Here is a 5,060-nt window from a genome sequence, read left to right on the forward strand (position 1 = left end):
GCATAAGTGAAATTCAAAAACACAAGTGAGTACAATCGAAACTTCTTTTTTTTTCAAGAGGTTTAACAGAGGGAACTGTAACTGCTAGGGTCTTATCTTCCCGCAATCGAAGAGAGAAGGCAGACAGGATAGAACGAAAGCCAGCCGTTCCGAGAACGAAGATTATCCCATCAGGATAAAATCCGTCCCGGGCGGGAATCGAACCCGCGGCCTAGCGCTTACAAGGCAGACGCGCCACCAACCAAGCTAACTAGGCTGGCTAATCGAAACTTCATTTTCTTTTTAATTAATCTTGTTGTACACTTGTAATCTTGCGTCGAACAACTCGGCTTTAATAAATTCAATAACTTTGTCTTTTAGTCTCCTCTCAAAATTTGTGCAGAATGAATATTGTTTATGTCTCAGTTTCGGTTCAGAAAATTTCTCTAGCCGCACGTAGGGGACAATAGCTCTAGGATCATGTTTGTTGGAAATATCTTAGATGAGTTGTTTTGTTTAATCAATTCTTCTTGTTTCGTATGTCTCAGTTTCGGTTCAGAAAATTTCTCTCGCCGCACGTAGGGGACAATAGCTCTAGGATCATGTTTGTTGGAAATATCTTAGATGAGTTGTTTTGTTTAATCAATTCTTCTTGTTTCTCATTTCTCTCAGTGCACTAACTATAATTTTCCTTTCTTTCCCCTGCAGATGGTTTGACGGGTTCAATTGGGAAGGTCTGCGTAATCGAACCCTCATCCCTCCTATTCTACCCAAGATCCGAAGTCAAACCGATAGCAGCAACTTTGACGAATATCCACCTGATCAAGCAATTTTCCTTTCTTTCCCCTGCAGATGGTTTGACGGGTTCAATTGGGAAGGTCTACGTAATCGAACCCTCATCCCTCCTATTCTACCCAAGATCCGAAGTCAAACCGATAGCAGCAACTTTGACGAATATCCACCTGATCAAGACCCTCCACCTGCTGATGACCTTACGGGATGGGATGCAGACTTCTAAACCACCCATAGATCCGGTCCCACTTCTGATAATCTAATGGGATGAGATGCAGACTTCTAAACCACCCATAGATCCCACTTCTGATAATCTAATGGGATGAGATGCAGACTTCTAAACCACCCATACATCCCACTTCTGATAATCTAATGGGATGGGATGCAGACTTCTAAACCACCCATATGTCCCACTTCTGATAATCTAATGGGATGAGATGCAGACTTCTAAACCACCCATAGATCCCACTTCTGATAATCTAATGGGATGAGATGCAGACTTCTAAACCACCCATACATCCCACTTCTGATAATCTAATGGGATGGGATGCAGACTTCTAAACCACCCATAGATCCCACTTCTGATAATCTAATGGGATGAGATGCAGACTTCTAAACCAAAACCACCCATACATCCCACTTCTGATAATCTAATGGGATGGGATGCAGACTTCTAAACCACCCATATATCCCACTTCTGATAATCTAATGGGATGAGATGCAGACTTCTAAACCACCCATAGATCCCACTTCTGATAATCTAATGGGATGAGATGCAGACTTCTAAACCTCCCATATATCCCACTTCTGATAATATAATGGGATGGGATGCAGACTTCTAAACCACCCATATATCCCACTTCTGATAATCTAATGGGATGAGATGCAGACTTCTAAACCACCCATATATCCCACTTCTTGTAATCTAATGGAATGGGATTCATCGACTCTCTACCCTCCATTCATTTACTAGAGAAATTTACTGGATGTCACACACAAACCCATTCATATCATGCAACCTTTGTAATTCAATTACAAATAAAGATAGAAATTCCGTTAGCCAGAACTTGAACCCGCAACTTCCTGCTTACCACACGAGTACCTTAACCACTGTGATACCGCGGTTATACAGTTTGGTTCCGTGTTGGAGTTTGTCGCCCCATAGATACCGCCCCATAGATCTATATTGGTGTATATCTACAATTCTACATAGCTATATCTCAAGATATTATAAGAATATGTACCCATTGTTTTACCATTTAGCGACAGAGTTTGTCGCCCCATAGATACCTAGGGAGCCAATGTTTGGTGCTCTTCCTAGTTATATCTATATTGGTGTATATCTACAATTCTACATAGCTATATCTCAAGATATTATAAGAATATGTACCCATTGTTTTACCATTTAGCGACTTGGTAGTCGATATTGTATCATGTGACTTTCTGTTTTCTGTGAAATCGCAAATCATGTCTTCCAGTTTATGCGTACGGAACTTTTATTTCGATATATATATTGTTGTTTTTTTTTTATAACAAATAAAATACTTATTTTATTATTATTTTTTAATTTTGAATTTATACCTACCTGTTTGTTTATTTCCTCCAGTACAGATGATTATAATTTTAACTATTTGCTTTCCGTGTCCGTGAGATAGGTACTAGGTATGGTGAGGTAGGTACTTAACTATAAGAAGATATGAAGAACTCATCTTTCTGAGAGGAAATAAAAATAATGTTTATTTGAAAAAGTAAACGAAGATTCCAAACCTAAATATACAGGGTGTATCACAAAGCTATGTCAAGCCGAAAACGACGAATAGTACAGGTCAAGGGCTACAAAAAATCCCCCGGACATTTTTTTTTGAAATTCCCAGAATAACCGAGATATCCGCCATTTTGTGTTTTTTTTAGGTACCCCGGCCTTGCTCCAAACATTTGACCATGGTACAAAATGTGTTAAAGTTAGAAGGAAATTAATTAGATGTGTAGATAGAAGACAATATGACCTCTGTTAAGACCAATTTCATTTTTAACAAGCTGGGTCCGTCCCTCCGGGATTTTTTTTTTTTTTTTTTTTTTTTTTTTTTTTTTGTATCATATGGTCGCACTCCGGGGTTTCGCGGGGTTGAGCATAGGATCGTGCTTCGCGCTCCCCTTTTTTCAGTCGCGCTGCCCCACTCCCAGGGCTTCGCGCGGTTGTAAATGCGGGTCGCGCTTCGCGCTTCCCGGGCTTCGCGGGTTTGAGCATAGGGCGCGCTTCGCGCTCCTTTGTTTACGATCGCGCTACGCGCTCAATTTTCAGGTAATTAGGTACCCGCTAATAATAATAAACTGAATAGTAAACAAATTAGATAGGTACTGATTTTCTTTAATCACGATCGAATAAACTACATCATCATCATTGTGTGGCGTCATCGTTGTCAATGGTTGCCCAAAAGTGATATGGTGGTTGATCTAAACAATTCTCTATTCATTGCAGGTCTTTGCATTCTTCATAAGTTGACAATCCTAGCCATTCCTTCGCATCATCCAACCACACACCTCCTCGGTCTACCCCTTGGAATAATCTACGGGGCTAAAAAATTCCCGGAGGACGGACCCAGCTTGTTATTACTATTGTAATAATAAAGGAAGGACGTACTAAAAATTAAGATCTGCTCACACTATGGGCTGTTGCGGCGCGCAATTTAGATTTTTTTTTTTTTCTTTTTTTTTATTTGAGTGATATTTGTTACCCCCTGTCTCTTTGGTTCAAATTGAACCACAGGATGGCAAAACTTACAAAAACTGCTCCATGTTCTAACGCTCAATATTTGTTAGACTTGAAGTAATTATCTTGAACGGCCATGAAATGGCAGGGTTTTGAAGGTAGAAAAACATAGGGAGAAAGGATGCTCTAAGCGGGGGAAAAAATCAGAAATTAAATTAGGTACCTGAAAATGAAGCTCTGGAAAACCTGATTTCGGGTATATGGGCGCCGCGGCTAGATCGAATGAAACTTGGTCTGGAATATCCAATTTTCGACCACTTTTTTCCATTATCTGAAGCCGTATATCTGCAAAAACGGTGAATGATGTCTTCCAGGTGCTCCAAAGTTTACTTTTTATCACCATAAACTAACGATTTTACACATATCCCGAAAGAAAATCATCCAAAAGTGTCAACTCGCACGATTGTGGAGTGAAATTTAGCGAAATTATGTGTTCACAAAACAAAAAATTAAACCAAATGTTTCGCTTCGTTCGAGCTGTCCGAGGGGCCGGTATGGCCGAACTTAGTATTTAAACTTTAAACACTAAATGGTATACAATTATCTTTCCAATAAACAAAACATCTTGACCATACGTCCATACCTCAAATAGCATGTCTTTTATAACACCCTATACATTACTTTAGTAAGTGTACCTATCCTTGTAGTCAGAATTGAATTGTGTTCTTCAAAAGCGACATATGTTTATATTAGTTCAACATGTCTCCTCCAGAGGGCGATACTAGTATGAACTTCAAATATTAATGCATTCGGCCTGCCTTTGTAAGCGTTAGGTCCTCCCTGGGCGAACTTTATCCTTAACAGATGAGGCTCGTTCTCGGAACGGTTTTCTTTCTCCTACCCTTTCGCTTCGATTTTGGGACGCTAAAATAACCGTTGTTACAGTTCCCTCTATCAAACTTCTTCACTAAAAAGGTTGCTTATTAGCCCATTACTGTTAAATATTGATATAATTATAATTGGACTGATGTGGCGATCATGTCATTTCAATGTAAGATTCGCCAAATATCTTATCTTCTGCTTCCTCATATTACATATGTACTTGAGAACCTATGCAGACACTTTTTGTGAACGGAATGTTATTCCAGGAAAACTATATTTTTAAGATGACTTTGTATTTTTCTGTACTTGAGAACCTATGCAGACACTTTTTGTGAACAGAATGTTATTCCAGGAAAACTATATTTTTAAGATGACTTTGTATTTTTCAAGGCGTTTAACGCTGAACACTGGTTAACGTCTCAAACGTAAAACTTTACAAAATTTGCTATTTTGTTTCATCTCAAAGTAAACGTGTTCATTTTACTTGGATGAACTCATCCGATTACAGGCTACTTCAAAGTTTAACAATAAGTGGTTTTGGGTTGATTAACTAACACCCAAGTACTTACCTACATTCTATCAAAAACAAGCTGGGTCCGTCCCTCCGGGAATTTTTTAGCCCATATTTTATTCGATCGTGGTTAAAGAATACCTATGTACCTACTTAATTTGTTTAATATTCAGTTTATTATTTTAT

The 5,060-nt window shown here is 38.8% G+C and overlaps 1 long non-coding RNA gene across 1 annotated transcript; it reads right to left on the bottom strand.

Moving 5' to 3' along the window:
- Nucleotides 1-696: 696 nt before the first annotated feature.
- LOC113470514 lies at nucleotides 697-2,027 on the bottom strand. The gene is made up of 2 exons (XR_003393548.1): nucleotides 942-2,027; nucleotides 697-797 (listed from the first exon to the last, which is right to left on the bottom strand). It is a non-coding gene; the product is annotated as an uncharacterized LOC113470514 (long non-coding RNA).
- Nucleotides 2,028-5,060: the final 3,033 nt, after the last annotated feature.

The sequence above is a fragment of the Diaphorina citri genome, unplaced genomic scaffold, assembly GCF_000475195.1.
Source record: "Diaphorina citri unplaced genomic scaffold, Diaci psyllid genome assembly version 1.1 scaffold1643, whole genome shotgun sequence".
In the NCBI taxonomy this organism is placed as follows: domain Eukaryota; kingdom Metazoa; phylum Arthropoda; class Insecta; order Hemiptera; family Psyllidae; genus Diaphorina; species Diaphorina citri.